The sequence below is a fragment of the Scyliorhinus torazame genome, chromosome 7 (assembly GCF_047496885.1).
Source record: "Scyliorhinus torazame isolate Kashiwa2021f chromosome 7, sScyTor2.1, whole genome shotgun sequence".
Classification (NCBI taxonomy): Eukaryota; Metazoa; Chordata; class Chondrichthyes; order Carcharhiniformes; family Scyliorhinidae; genus Scyliorhinus; species Scyliorhinus torazame.
The window spans coordinates 216,818,105-216,834,413 of NC_092713.1; the positions used below are offsets into that span (position 1 = coordinate 216,818,105).

Below are 16,309 nucleotides of genomic sequence, written 5' to 3' on the forward strand. Positions count from 1 at the left end.
TGTGTGTTGATTGGTCTTGCTGTGTGTCCATTAGTGTGTGTGTATCTGCACCATGATATACTGGTGTGTATTATGCCATCCCCCCTTTTATAAAAATGTATGTGTGTGGCAATAAATAATGTGTGCTGAGAATGTTCCCAACTACGTGTGGGGTGCGAAGACATATTTACAGGACTACGTACATGAGAACTAAGCTATTTACATGGGAAGGTGCCTGGTGCAGAGGAGCAGTATGCAACAAGAGGAACGAGATCAACACTATATACAAACCAGGGAAACGACCAAACAAAGCAACGAAACAATTCAGAGAGTCCATAAATTCGAAAAGTTCATAAATTTAGTCTCTGAGGTGGGCGACGAATTCTGGTTGACAGCCTCTAGGGTGGGTCGAGAGCCGCCGGTTCAGGAGCGGGCTGGACTGCGTCAATGTCAGGGGGAGACAGAGTGACAGGGAGCTCTGCATAGTCCGTGGCAGGGTCAGCAGGAGGGCGAGGCGACACTGGAGGATCACGTGGCGAGCGTGGAACGAGACGAAGGGCGCATCGATTGCGGCGCAGAATCGAGCCATCCGGTAGAAGAACCAGGAACGAGGGGGGGTCACCTGCTAAAGGACAACACAACAGCGGTTGCAGAACAACCACCATCCGGAAGATGGACGCGGACATTGCCATCTGGAGCCAGAGCAGGGAGACCAGCTGCACGGGGAGTCATGAGCCACCTTGTGCTGTGCACGAGACAGCTGCATCCGGCGAAGGACCGGTACGTGGTCGAGGTCTGGGACATGGATGGACGGCACCGTCGTCCTCAGGGTACAACCCATGAGTAACTGGGCTGGCAACAGGCCAGTGGACAGTGGGGCGGAGCGATAGGCCAGCAAGGCAAGGTAGAAATCAGACCCAGCATTGGCAGCCTTGCAAAGGAGCCATTGACTATATGTACTCCCTTCTCTGCTTTGCCGTTGGATTGGGGGTACAGGGGATTGGCCGTCACATGGGCAAAATTGTACCGCCTGGCAAAGTTGGACCATTCTTGGCTGGCGAAGCAGGGGCCATTGCCCGACATAACTGTGAGCGGGATGCCGTGTCGAGCAAAGGTTTCTTTACAGGCATGAATGACTGCAGACGAGGTGAGGTCGTACAACCGTATCACCTCCGGGTAATTCGAAAAGTAGTCCACGATCAGGACATAGTCTCTACCCAGCGCGTGGAACAGGTCAATGCCCACCTTGGTCCATGGTGACGTGACCAACTCATGGGGTTGCAGAGTCTCACATGGTTGGGCCGGCTGGACGCGCTGACAAGTGGGGCAATTGAGCACTGTGTTGGCTATGTCCTCATTAATGCCGGGCCAGTACACTGCCTCTCGTGCCCAACGGCGGCACTTTTCCACGCCAAGGTGGTCCTCATGGAGTTGTTCCAGGACAAGCTGGCGCATGCTATGTGGGATGACAATGCGGTCCAGTTTTAGAAGAACTCCATCTACTACCGCCAGATCATCTCTGACATTATAGAACTGAGGGCATTGGCCCTTGAGCCACCCGCCTGTTAGGTGGTGCATGACATGCTGTAGCAAAGGGTCAGCCGCCGTCCCGCAGCGAATTTGGATGAGGCGTTCATCCGTGGCAGGTAGATTGGAGACCGCGAATGCCACATGGGTGTCAACCTGGCAGACAAATCCCGCTGGGTCACATGGAGTGCTGCCTGCCCTGGAGAGAGCATCAGCAATGATGAGGTCTTTGCCTGGGGTGTATACCAGCTGGAAGTCATATCGCCGGAGCTTGAGAAGAATACGCTGGAGGCGAGGCATCATGTCATTCACGTCTTTCTGCATTATATTGACCAGCGGGCGATGGTCGGTCTCGATGGTGAATTGAGGAAGTCCGTACACATAATCGTGAAACTTAACCACACCAGTCAAAAGGCCCAGGCACTCCTTTTCAATCTGCGTGTAGCGCTGCTCCATGGGGGTCATCGCACGTGACACATATGCAACGGGGGCCCATGATGAGGCCTCATCACGTTGAAGGAGCACTGCCCCCATGCCGGATTGACTGGCATTGGTCGAAATTTTGGTCTCCTTTGCTCGATCAAAGAAAGCTAAGACCGGGGCAGTGGCCAGTTTTGCCTTGAGCTCTCTCCATTCGCGCTCTTGGGCAGGGAGCCATTGGAAGTCTGTTGTCTTCCTGACCAGGTTCCTGAGAGCCGTGGTATGAGAGGCGAGGTTAGGGATGAATTTCCCTAAAAAATTGACCATGCCCAGAAATTGGAGGACCACCTTCTTGTCCTCTGGTGTTTTCATAGCTGTGATGGCAGCTACCTTGTCCGCATCCGGCTGCACATCCAATTGGGAGATGTGGCCCCCGAGGAACTTGAGTTCTGTCTAATCAAAAGAGCATTTGGCCCTGTTGAGGCAGAGGCCATGCTCATGTATATGTCTGAATACGCGCTGGAGGCGACTAACATGCTCCTGCGGGATGGTGGACCAAATGATTATGTCATCGACATAGACGCGAACACCGGTAGGCGTTTTTACACATACCATGGAACTGACCCAGTCGGTCGGTTCCGTGATGTTGGAAATCACTCCTTGGTTCTGGAGGCCCTGCAGCTGCTGCTTGAGGTGGCCCTTAAGGGGTGCTGGAACCCTGCGAGGTGCGTGCACCACAGGCGTGGCATTCGGTTTTAATAAAATCCTGTAGGTGTACGGGAGCATGCCCATGCCCTCGAAGACGTCGTGGTACTGGTTGATAATGGCGTCGATCAGCGCCCTGAAGTCAGTGTCCTGAAAGACAGATGCGTCAGCAGGAGAGAGAGAGTGAACTCTCTGAACTAGGTTCAACAGCTTGCATGCCTGCGCGGCAAGCAGGGAGGCTTTTGAGGAGCCCATGATTTCAAAGGGAAGGATGGCTTTGCGTGACCTGTGCGTCACTTCAAGTTAGCATGAGCCGCTGGCAGCAATGGCATTGTCATTATAATCTAATAGCTGGCAGGCTGATGGCAGCATGGCTGGTTTGACACGAAGGCTTTGGAGGTCTCACCGCGCAATGAGGTTGGCGGAGGCACCAATGTCCAGGCGGAATCGTATTTGGGACCGGTTGACCGTAAGGGTGGCACACCACTCATCGCCTGGATCGATGCTGTATACCGATAGAGGCTGGATTCTTTGCTTCGGGGACACCTTATTTTTTGTAATGATACCGATTCGAAAAGGCGCCTTCGGGTCCTCGGTGTCAATATCGGGTAGCAGGTCCGAATCGGGCTCGGTGACCGTGGGTTGAATGGCCCGGACATTCCCGCGAGGCTGGCTGGAGCGATGAGAGTTGGCAGGCTGAGCTGATCTGCATGAAGCAGCACAGTGGCCAAGTTTGCCACATCGCAGGCATCGTCGGGATTTGGCAGGACATTGCCGTTTTAAGTGTGCGGAGCCACATTTGCCGCACGTTGTAGCGCCAGTACGTTCGCTGCGCCACCGCGCATGCGCGGTGCGGTCATACGTGGTGCGCGCCTGCGCAGTATGGTCGGCGACGTTGCCATCCCCCCGTTCGGTGCGCACAAGGGCGGGAGTCCGCGAAAAGCGCGCGAAATGGCCGCCCTCATCCAGGCTGAGGCCCTGGAGTTGCTCGATTGCTTGGACCCGTTCTGCCTCGTGCGGACCTTGCCGCGCCGTTTCAGCGTGGGCATACCGACTGGAGGCGTGTTCATGTAGCACGCAGGTCTCGATGGCAATCGCTAGGGTGAGCTGCTTTACCCCGAGGAGCTGCTGGCGTAGGAGGTCCGACTGAACACCGAAAACGATCTAGTCACGTATCATGGAGTCAGAGGTGGGCCCGTAATTACAGGACTGCGCAAGGATGCGGAGGTGGGTGAGAAAGGACTGGAAAGGTTAATCCCTACCCTGTAAACACTGTTGGAATACATAGCGCTCAAAACTTTCATTCACCTCGATGTCGCAGTGACTGTCAATCTTAAGGAGGACCGTCTTGAATTTTCATTTATCTTCACATTCAGCAAAGGTGAGAGAATTGAAAATGTGGATGGCATGTTCCCCGGCCGTGGATAGGAAGAGAGCGATCTTCCTGGTTTCTGAGGCAGCTTCCCAGTCTGTGGCTTCAAGGTAGAGCTGGAAGCATTGTTTAAATATCTTCCAGTTGGCCCCTAGGTTACCGGTGATGTGGAGCGGCGGTGATGGGCGGCGCTGTCCATTTTGCAGGATGATGGTATGCTGGTGGAAGGCAGATCACTTGCAGGTTAGTCTAAGAAGTTCTAACATCCCTCAACTACTGGTACCATGATATGTTGGGTGCTCTGGATTCGTGGAACACATACAGGCCACCAACACTTAAAATCGTACAACACTATTTTATTAAGTTAGAAACTGAACATACTTTCACTGTGGGTTAACACGATGTTAGATTAAACTAAAGACCTATGCCTGTCCTAACCAGTCTATGCACTCAGCACATGGTGAAGATCTGTGCTGTAAGCTGTAAGCTCTGTCCTTCTGAGAAGCTGCATCCCGAATGAGCGGGAACTCTGATGTCCCCTGTCTTTATAGTGCGTGTGCTCTAACTGGTGATTGGCTGCGGTGTTGTGTGTGTTGATTGGTCTTGCTGTGTGTCCATCAGTGTGTGTGTCTGCACCATGATATACTGGTGTATATTATGACAGCCAGATGAGCAGGTCCAGCAAGACACAAAACAAGACACATAATTAGACCGCGGGGGGGAGTGCGGGTGGTGGGGGTGAGGGAGGTGTCAGGGTGGAAGTGATGTGGAGGTGAGGGTGGTGGGGGGGTGAGGTAGTATGGGGGTGAGGATGGTGGGGGGTGAGAGTCGTGTGAGGGTGACGGTGGTGGGGGAATGGTGTTGGGGGGCTTTGACACATGTTATGGGCCAGGGTTCAGAAAACTCCAAAGTATATCATGGAGTTCACCTGATCCACCACTGTATATAGATTTTGGTTATGAAGAGCACAAGGGTCTACCTTTCAGGTGTTACTCAACAAGGCCTTAAGCACTTCTAATCAAAAACAAAGTGTATTCTACGAATTCAGTTAACATTTTTATAAACACACACAGTAAGCATTTTTTTCAACTACAAACATAAATATCCCACACAGCTACAGTTCTCTACATATATAACCCTTAATTAATTCCCTTTCAACTGTTTCAATTTCATAACAACAACCAATAAACCAGAAAAAACTTTTACCAAAACAGTAGGTTTGAATTATTTCCAGGAAACAGTTATTACTTTTAAATTATCAAGTGATCTGGGCACCTTTTAACATGCAGAGAGAGAGAGAGAGACAAGAGAAACCTTCTTTGTCTAAATCCAGCTTCCCACTGTGTGAACGAAAGTAAAACTCAGAGCCACTGCCAGCTCCCATCTCAAAAAGAAAATAAAACCCAGAGCCACAGTCCAGCTCCACCCACACAATGACATCACTGAAGCCATTTGATAAGAACATATTGCTTAAAGAGACGCCCCCATGACATGCACGTAACACGGGGAATTGCAACTCGGTCACTTCTTCGCCCGCGGCCGAACTCCACCTCGGCAACCTCCTTTTCCTCCGGGGCTCAGCCATGATTAGGGGCCACAGGCCCAGCAGTCCCCCTCCGGTCTTCTCCCGCTCTTGGCGGTCATGGGCAACCTTCTCCTGGGGGGTGCAAACAGAAAACGACAGTGTTAGACAGTCCGACGCATGCAACCCATGGTGTGGGTAGCAGGTGGCCACAGTGACCAGGGCACCCGGCCATGGCAGCTGGTATAGGTGCCGACATGTGTTGCAGGGTGGGGGTTCGCCCGCCCTCCGGGTTGGGGGGTTGGTAGGGTTATGGGTGTGTGGGTACGCGGGTTGGTGTGAGGGGTACAGTGTTGCCTACTCACCCTGGCTGCCCTCAGGAGGTTGTGCAGTTTTTTGCGGCTCTGCTGTCCGGTCTGGACAGTGTTAACCACGGTGCTCACCGCCTCTGCCACCTGCGCCCAGGCACAGTGAAAAGCGGTGGCTGGCAGCCTCCTTCCCGGGCCGGGGCGCAGGGTCATCCGACTCTCCTCCATGAGCTTGTTCGTTGCGGACAAAAAGAACACCTACACACATTGCGCCTGCTTCGTCTAAACAAAATAAGTGACAGCCACTGGCTGACTGATTCCTCAGGGCAATGCCTTGACCAATCAGAGACAAACAGCCCAGTTTAAATTTCAAATACTGCTTGGCAGTTAATTGTCAATCACTAATAACTAGTGCATTCTCCATGGCAATCCCTCTACCAATCAGAATCCACTTGTCAACCAATCAGCATTCTCTTCTCATTCAATATAAATTGTTGTTTTCCACTTATATTGGTAGAAGTGTGCTGTTGAGTGCAAGATGAAAAACTTTGACATGTCTCTTTTTTCAGCAATAATAAAGTTCTGTACTATTCAATGTTATATAAGATGTTAATCAAAAGGGTAGAGGGGTGCATCAAACATTGTCATGTGTGTGTTTCTTGTATAAGAATTATGAATTTAAAGAGAGGGGGCTACTTGCTAGGATAATCACAGACAGGGTTGACCGCCCATACAGATGGGACAGACTTCCCTAAGTGTCGTCAGGGTATTTGAAATTAAGGGGAGTTAAAGAGAACAGTGTATTTGTGTACTGATTGAAATCGGAGGGCGCAGTGTTCTGACATTTGGATATTGTGGTACAATAAACAGTTCAAAGAATACCTAGCTGTACTGAGCTGTGAGCCTTGAATATTTTACTGTAGTTGAATGGGGTCCAGGTCAGAGTCTGGAATTACTGGGTTCACTTACCTGCATTATCTTTGAACATGGTTGTGAGTGACTACAGTGCACAGCTTGGAGATGCATCCAAGGTCAAGTACCCAAACTAAGCCTTAAAGAGGAGATTTATGGAAGAAGTTTTCAATTAGGGGGGCTGAGAGGGACATTCCTATCCCAGGCAATGTGCAACAAGCAAGAGAGTAGACAAAGAGTTAATGTAGCATTTCACTGCATTAGGTCATAAGAACAATTTAGGAGAAAGTTCGGCCTCCTGTGAACGAGTGCATTTGACTAAAGTGTGCCAATTTAATGTCTCCAACAGTCTCAAGCTTTAAATGAGAGCTAGACCTGTTTCTGGCTGGAGCGGAGATTACTTCATACAACAGGTAGGTACTGTGCGTCACTGTCATGGCTGGAATGATTTTTTGACAAGTTTGATTGCCTGAGGGGAGGTTAGAGAGCAAATTCCATGGGCGCGATTCTCCACTCCCGCGCTGGTTGGGAGAATCGCCTGGGCCGCCAAAATTTCCGGGGACGCCGGTCCGACGCCCTCCCGCGATTCTCCCAAGCGGCGGGAACGGCCTGGTCAAGTTTTGAGGGCCGCAGGCCGGAGAATCGCCGGAGACACCGAAAATGGCGATTCTCAGGCACCCCCGCTATTCTGAGGCCCGGATGGGCCGAGCGGCCAGGCCAAAACGGCGGGTTCCCCCCGGCGCCATCCACACCTGGTCGCTGCAGTCGTGGGCGGTGCGTGAACGCTGGGGGGGCGGCCTGTGGGGGGCGAGGGGGGAATCCTGCACCGGGCTTCACCTGGAATGTGGAGTGGCCCGCGATCGGTGCCCACCGATCGTCGGGCCGTCCTCTCTGAAGAAGGACCTCCTTCCTTCCGCGGCCCCGCAAGATCCGTCCCCCATCTTCTTGCGGGGCGGACTTAGAGAGGACGGCAACCACGCATGCGCGGGTTGGCGTCCGTTATGCGGCGCTGGCCGCGTCATCTATACGGCGCCGCTTTTACGTGGGCGACAATGCCTGGCGCATGTAGATGACGCGGCCCCGATACTGGCCTATTGTCAGGGCTTGAATCGGTCGGGACCGGGGCCATTCCACACCGTCGTGAACCTCGACGCCGTTCACGATGGCGCGGCCACTTCGGCGTGGGAGTGGAGAATCCCGCTCCATGTATTTGCTTTCCTCCCAAAGTGGCCTGGATTTTGGCCTGGTGTTTTATCTCTCCGAGAAGTTCACATGATTTTGGGAAGATGCAGCATCAATATATGGTGATAAACAAAGCATCATAATTGTGTGAGACAGGCTGAATGATGCATAGGGTCTTTTCTTATTGATTATTGTTTGTTTGATACCTTATCAATATGGCCGGCGTGAAAAGCCCAAATCTTCACATCTTGAAACACCAAACCACAATGTCTTGAAAGACATTGAGAAAGAAATTAGCTTTCATTTGGCAGCCACTGACTGGAAAGATTTCCTTTGCCACTGACTGAGCGATGATATGCATTAATTAGCCCGAGGGAGTGTCCATACTGAGCAGCAGGTGAGCTGGGGTTTTGAAGCTTTTTTTCTCAATGATGCTGGAGGTCTGCGCAAAAGGAGTATTATTGGGAAAATGCACAGTAAGAAGTCTTACAACACCAGGTTAAAGTCCAACAGGTTTGTTTCGATGTCACTAGCTTTCGGAGCGTTGCTCCTTCCTCAGGTGAATGAACACCAGGTTCATTCACCTGAGGAAGGAGCAGCGCTCTGAAAGCTAGTGACATCGAAACAAACCTGTTGGACCTTAACCTGGTGTTGTAAGACTTCTTACTGTGCGCACCCCAGTCCAACGCCGGCATCTCCACATCATGGGAAAATGCAGCAGCAAATAGATAAAAGCAATGATGCGCAAAAAGCAGGATGACCACTGTTCTAAAGGGCAGATGTTCCTCTCAGGGTGCCAGCTCTGGTCATCAGCATTCTTGCCTGAGTAAGTCGGTCATGGGTTCATGAGGCTTGAGCATACACTGGTACTTCAGTGCAGTAAAACAAACAAAGAACAAAGAAAAGTACAGCACAGGAACAGCCCCTTCAAGCCTCTACTGGTTATGATCCCTTCATAACTATAACTAAACAGAGCTGGTTTAGCTCAGTGGGCTAGACAGCTGGTTTGTGATGCAGAACAAGGCCAGCAGCACGGGTTCAATTCCTGTACCAGCTAACCCGAACAGGCGCCGGAATGTGGCGACTATGGACTTTTCACAGTAACTTCATACTTGTGACAATAAAAGGTTATTATTATTACTAATTTATCACATGACTATTTGTGGAACGTTGCTGTGTACAAATTGACTGCCTTGTTTTCATACATTATAAGTGACTATGCTTCAAAAAGTACTTCATTAGCAGTAAAGCACTTTGGGCATTGCTAAAATGTTATGTTTTGTGCCACATGGCTCACCTATATCAGAATCTGGCTCATGTTCCTTCTCCTTAACTAAACCACCTCTGTAACAAGACACAAAAATATGCTGCAGCTACACTTATGTCGCATCTCTCTCTGAATGAGGAGAGCCAAAAGTCATAAATGTTTACAGCATGGAAATAGGCCCTTTGGCCCAGTTTGTCCATGCCACCCAGTTTCTATCACGAAGCTAGTCCCACTTGCCCGCATTTGGCCCCCTATCCTTCTTTACACCCTGCCCATGTAACTGTCTAACTGCTTTTTAAAAGACAAAATCATACCTGTCTCTACCACTGCCCCTGACAGCCCAGTAAGAAGTCTTACAACACCAGGTTAAAGTCCAACAGGTTTGTTTCGAATCACTAGCTTTCGAAGCACAGCTCCTTCCTCTGGCAGCCCGTTCTAGATGCTCACAACCCTCTGTGTGAAGAAATTTCCCCTCTGGTCTCTTTTGTATCTCTCCCCTCTCACCTTAATCCTATACCCTCTAGTTCTAGACTTCTCTATCTTTGGAAAAAGATATTGACTATTTGAAATGAAATGAAAATCGCTTATTGTCACAAGTAGGCTTCAATGAAGTTACTGTGAAAAGCCCCTAGTCGCCACATTCCGGCACCTGTTCGGGAAGGCTGGTACGGGAAGGCTGGTACCCGCGCTGCTGGCCTTGGTCTGCTTTACAAGCCAGCTATTTAGCCCACTGTGCTAAACCAGCCCCTTTGATTTGATTTGATTTGGTTTGATTTATTGTCACATGTATCGAAGTACAGTGAAAAGTATTTTTCTGCGGCCGAGCAATGTACATAGTAGACACAAGAATAATCAACAGAGAACATTAACAAATAGTACATTGACAAAACAGTGATTGGTTACAGTGCGGAACAAGAGGCCAAAAAAAGCAAACAAAGCAAATACATGATACTAGTAACTACCTTATCGATGTTTCTCAATATTTTCTGGACCTCTATAAGATCACCCCTAAGCCTCCTACGCTCCAGGGAACAAAGTCCCAGCCGATCCAGCCTCTCCTTACAACTCAGAGCCTTCATAACAGCACTGATGACAAGTCAAGCCACTATTATATTGTGTTGGTGTTCCATTTGTGCCACAAGCTCCCATTACATGAGTCTCATGCAACCGACAGCTATGATGAACATAAAAGTGGTTGATTCACTCAAGCCGGTAGGCAGGAAAATGTAAGCTACAAGGCAAGCCTTCTCAGCGACCAGTTTTAATGTATCTAGCACATTCATCTTTGTTGTTACCATTTGTTACATGAGACCTGAGTGATAGAAGCCAGCAGTTCAGCACAGTGGCTTGAATCTCAACAGGTTTCAGCACAGGTGAAAAACTGAGCTTGCACAAGCGTCATTTGGTCAAAAGTAGGGCTTCACTTTAACTTGCTCAGAAGATCATAACAAGCTTCATCTTGTAGAATCTGGAATTATCAGCTTAGGATATTTGAGAATAGGCAAATTTACGTTCAGTTACCAGTGATAATTCTCTGTGTTGATAGTAACAAATTACATCATTATCTTCATGTTCTATTTAAATATTTGCATGCATTTAAATGTGAATCAGCCAATTTATACTTCTCAGTTTGGAAACTATTACTGAAGATCGAGGAGGGGAGAAGTGCAGGGTAGATTTGTCATTGTGAACACAAAAGAACAAGATAGGATGTCATTACAAAGCCTGTCAATGTAAATATTTGAAGGGTGGCTTAATTTGTGTAAAATTATAAAATTAGCTCTCAAACATGTCAAGGTGACATTATTCCATTAAATAGGGCCCAAATAGAGATTAGCATCCTGAAAAACTTTCTTTTTTTCCGACTGATTGTCTTCTGTTTCTGACCAATTTGAACAGGTCAACTTCATGAGTTGTAGAGGTCATAACATAGCGTTTTCTATTCACTATTTTAATCCCAGTAGTAAGCCGTGAGAATATTGCAGTAAATGATGTATTTGGCTAACCCAAAATGTCCCTTATAATATATACTTTTATTGTCACAAGTATGAAATTACTGTGAAAAGCCTCTAGTCGCAACATTCCGGCGCCTGTTCGGGTAAGCTGGTATGGGAATTGAACCCGCGCTGCTAGCCTTATTCTGCATCACAAACCAGCTGTTTAGCACACTGAGCTAAACCAGCCCTATATTTCCTAATTCACAAATTCCATAGACCCCATTCAGTACAGAAAGTGGCCATTTAGCCCATCGAGTTTGCACCGACACTCCGAAATAGGCCCTCTCCACCACCCTATCCCCACAACCCCGTGCATTGATCATGGCCAATTCACCTAACCTGCATGCCTTTGGACAGTGTGAGGAAACCGGAGCACCTGGAGGAAACCCATGCATTCAGAGGGGAACATTCAAACTCCACACAATAGTCATCCAAGGCCGGAATCGAATCAGGATCGCTGGCACTGTGAGGCAGGTATTCATAGAATCCCTACAGTGCAGAATGAGGTAGTTTGGCCCATTAAGTCTGCACCAACCCTCTGAAAGAGTACTCTACCTAGGACTAACCCCATCTAACCCAAGGGACACCAATGGGGCAATTTATCATGGCCAATCCACCTAACCTGCGCATCTTTGGACTGTGATAGGCAACCGAGCACCCGGAGGAAACCTACGCAGACATGTGGAGAACATACAAACTCCACACAGACAGTCAACTAAGATCGGAATAGAACACGGGTTCCTAGTGCTGTGAGACAGCAGTGCTAACCACCGTGCTGCCATGCTTGGCAGGTATGCTGCGAAGAGTGAAGAAATGGGCTGGTGCAACATTTTTAGATGTTTAAATATTCCACGACTTTAAATATATAAAAATTTAAATAGTCAGTGTTTCTATTATGTTGCAAGAGAAACCTTGAACATTTATTCATCTCAAATATCCAACCTTGTTGGATTGTGTTTCACATGCTGATGCAGAATACTTGATAAGTTTGCAAATAATAGCCCATAAAAGCTGGTTATGCATACTTCCATGAATGCAGACCTGGTGATACGAGTGAACTTAATTAGGTATGGCTTCATATGCTGGTGTTACTAGTTGGACGATAAAGGCATTTTCCTTTTAATGGAGACGCCTCTGGGTGGTCAAGTTCAGCCTTAGCTGGAGGGTTGAAGTGGCCATTGAGCAGATTCTGGATATCGCAACAGAGGATACTACGGTTGGGGGTTTACCATCCTTGTGTTTAAATTACTCCATACCTTCTGATGCTCGATCAATAACTCCAGAAGCGAGATTGGAGACAATTGAAGGCTTTATTACACTAGATGTTTCCCCAAGCAGCGCAGGTACAGAAGGCAGCTGCTGGGGCGACACGGGCTCTTATACCCCGCCTTGCTGGGCGGAGCCAGCAGACAGGCTTAACCAATGAGAACAGAGTACCTTCTACACCAATGGTCTTCCGGAATTACAGAGTACCGTAATACCTCTAATACTGACTACCACATTCACCCCCTGATTAAAAAAAAGTCCGGCGGGGGTGGTGGCTCCGTGGGGGGTGGTGGCCTTGCATTACAGAGTGGTAGAAGTTAAGGTTATGAAGGTACCTGGTATACCTACATATAGTGTTTCACCTCGTTACATCGCAACTATTTACAAAATTTATTTACATTTCAGAATGAAGTAATTAGTCATTCGGGGGCCCTGGTCGTCCTCTGCGATTGTCGTAGCTTTGGTGGTGATGCAGGCGGCGGCTCGGGCGTCTGTGGCTCCAGGAGCGTGGCTTTGGCTTCTTCGGAAGCTGCTTCATCACCCCTCGACGGGACTGATCCATCTGGGAAGGGAGCGGCAGTGGGGTGCGCCGGTGGGAGGGAGGGTGGGACTGGTGGTGGGGGGGTGTGTGGGGATCCAGCGGGCGCCAGGTCCCATAGGGAGACCGTATCCTGTCGGCCGTCGGGGTACGCCACGAGGAGCTGGACCCTCTCGACCAATGGGTCCGATTTGTGCGCCCGCACGTGTTTGCGGAGCAGGGTGGGTCCAGGAGCTGCCAGCCAGGTCGGGAGCGAGGTCCCAGAGGAGGACTTCCTAGGGAAGACAAGGAGACATTCGTGAGGTGTTTGGTTGGTCGTGGTACACAGCAGTAACCGGATGGAGTGGAAGGCATCCGGGAGGACCTCCTGCCAGCGGGAGACTGGGAGATTCCTGGACCGTAGGGCCAGTAGGACGGTCTTCCAGACCATTCCGTTCTCCCTCTCTACCTGTCCATTTCCCCAGGGGTTGTAACTGGTCATTCTGCTCGAGGCGATGCCCTTGGTGAGTAAGAATTAACACAATTCGTCTCTCATAAAGGAGCACCCCCTATCGCTGTGTATGTAGGCGGGGAAACCGAACAGCGTAAAAATACTGTGGAGGGCTTTTATGACAGTGGCTGCGGTCATGTCGGGGCAGGGGATGGCGAATAGGAACCGGGAGTACTTGTCAATCACATTCAGGAAGTACGTGTTGCGGTCGGTGGAGGGGAGGGGGCCTTTGAAGACAATGCTGAGGCGTTCAAAGGGACGGGAAGCCTTTATCAGGTGCGCTTTCTCTGGCCTTTAAAAGTGCGGCTTGCACTCCGCGCAGATTTGGCAGTTCCTGGTGGCTGTCCTGACCTCCCCGATGCAGTAGGGCAAGTTGCGGGTCTTGATGAAATGGAAGAATCGAGTGACCCCCGGGTGGCAGAGGTCCTCGTGGAGAGCTCGGAGGCGGTCCACTTGTGCGTTGGCACATGTACCGCGAGATAGGGCATCAGGAGGCTCGTTTAGCTTCCCGGGACGATACACAATCTCATAGTTGTAGGTGGAGAGTTTGATCTTCCACCGTAAGATCTTGTCGTTTTTATCTTGCCCCGCTGTGCATTATCGAACATGAAAGCAACCGACCGTTGGTCAGTGAGGAGAGTGAATCTCCTGCCGGCCAGGTAATGCCACAAATGCCGCACAGCTTCTACTATGGCCTGGACCTCATATTCAACTGAGGAATGGCGGATTTCTGATGCGTGGATGGTCTTCTGGAATTACGAGTACCGTAATACCTCTAATACTGACTACCACACCTTCATTCACTCTAACCCTGTAACCTTCCCCAGCCCAACAATATTCCCAACCACTCGCTGAACGTTCCATTCATCTGACTTTTACTTGTATATTTCTACTCGTAACACCATTGTTTTCAACCACCTAACCCAGTGGTCTTTTTCCTGTGTGAATACTGATGAAAAATATTCATTTAGCACCTCTCCTATCTCCTCGGACTCCACGCACAACTTCCCACTACTGTCCTTGACTGGCCCGGCCCTACTCTTACCCTAGTCATTCTTTTATTCCTGACATACCTATAGAAAGCTTTAGGGTTTTCCTTGATCCTACCTGCCAAGGACTTCTCATGTCCCCTCCTGGCTCTTCTTAGCTCTCTCTTTAGGTCCGTCCTGGCTAACTTGTAACTCTCAAGCGCCCTAACTGAACCTTCACGTCTCATCTTTACATAAGCCTCCTTCTTCCTCTTGACAAGTGATTCAACTACTTTAGTAAACCACGGTTCCCTCGCTCGACCACTTCCTCCCTGCCTGACAGGTACATACTTATCAAGGACACGCAGTAGCTGATCCTTGAACAAGCTCCACATTTCAATTGTGCCCATCACCTGCAGTTTCCTTCCCCATCCTATGCATCCTAAGTCTTGCCTAATCGCATCATAATTGCCTTTCCTCCAGCTATAACTCTTGCCCTGCGGTATATACCTATCCCTTTCCATCGCTAAAGTAAACATAACCGAATTGTGGTCACTATCACCAAAGTGTTCACCTACCTCCAAATCTAACACCTGGCCTAGTTCATTACCCAGTACCAAATCCAATGTGGCCTCGCCTCTTGTTGGCCTATCTACATACTGTGTCAGGAAACCCTCCTGCACACATTGGACAAAAACTGACCCATCTAAAGTACTTCATATGTGATATTGAACCAGTGCTGTTCAGTCTGAAGCTGGAAAGCCTGTACTGACTTACATCTGGGGCAAGATTCTCCGACCCCCCGCTGGGTCGGAGAATTGCCGAGGGCTGGCGTGAATCCCGCCCCAGCCGGTTGCCGAATTCTCCGGCACCGGAGATTCGGCGGGGGCGGGAATCGCGCCGCGCCGGTTGGCGGCCCCCCCCCACCCCGCGATTCTCCGGCCCGAATGGGCCGAAGTCCCGCTGCTAGAATGCCTGTCCCGCCGGCGTGGATTAAACCACCTCTCTTACCGGCGGGACAAGGCGGCGCGGGCGGGCTCCGGGGTCCTGGGGGGGGCGCGGGGCGATCTGGCCCCGGGGGGTGCCCCCATGGTGGCCTGGCCCACGATCGGGGCCCAACGATCTGCGGGCGGGCCTGTGCCGTGGGGGCACTCTTTTCCTTCCGCCTTCGCCACGGTCTCCACCATGGCGGAGGCGGAAGAGACTCCCTCCATAGCGCATTCGCGGGGATGCCGTGAGCGGCCGCTAACGCTCCCGCGCATGCGCCGCCCGGCAATGTAATTTCCGCGTCAGCTGGCGGGGCACCAAAAGCCTTTTCCGCCAGCTGGCGGGGCAGAAATCAGTCCGGCGCGGGCCTAGCCTCTCAATGTTAGGGCTCGGCCCCCCAAGATGCGGAGGATTCCGCACCTTTGGGGCGGCGCGATGCCGGACTGATTTGCGCCGTTTTTGGCGCCGGTCGGCGGACATCGCGCCGATACCGGAGAATTTTGCCCCTGATCTGCAGAGTAGAGGAACTGGAAAGCTGAGAAAATCAACCCAAAAAACTGCAGAGCTGAATTTCCACAGCTGATCACATAACTAGGAGAGCTGAAGACAGCGTACCCCATCACTCTGCATTCTGCAACAAAGTTAACACTCAGCGAAGGTCCTTACCCTATTTTCTCTATGTTGAAGCAAAGAGTTATTTCACTTGTGACAGAACCAAGCTGATGCTCAGGGATGTAGGGGCCAGAATTAGTCCTGGCAGCGGCCATTCACGCTGTCATAAAACGCGACGGCGTTTGCGACGGCGTGGACATTCTGCTGCGAGATGGGAGAATCCCACCCAGGATATTCTTTGGGAGATCTAGGTATCC

General features: G+C 50.3%; 1 long non-coding RNA gene across 1 annotated transcript in view; it reads right to left on the reverse strand.

The window, feature by feature from the left end:
• Nucleotides 1-4,853: 4,853 nt before the first annotated feature.
• Nucleotides 4,854-16,309, reverse strand: part of LOC140427439 (uncharacterized) — a 93,526-nt gene continuing 82,070 nt past the window's right edge. The window contains exon 3 of the long non-coding RNA XR_011948489.1: nt 4,854-5,660. This is a non-coding gene — a long non-coding RNA (uncharacterized lncRNA). The remainder of the gene's footprint in view (nt 5,661-16,309) is intronic.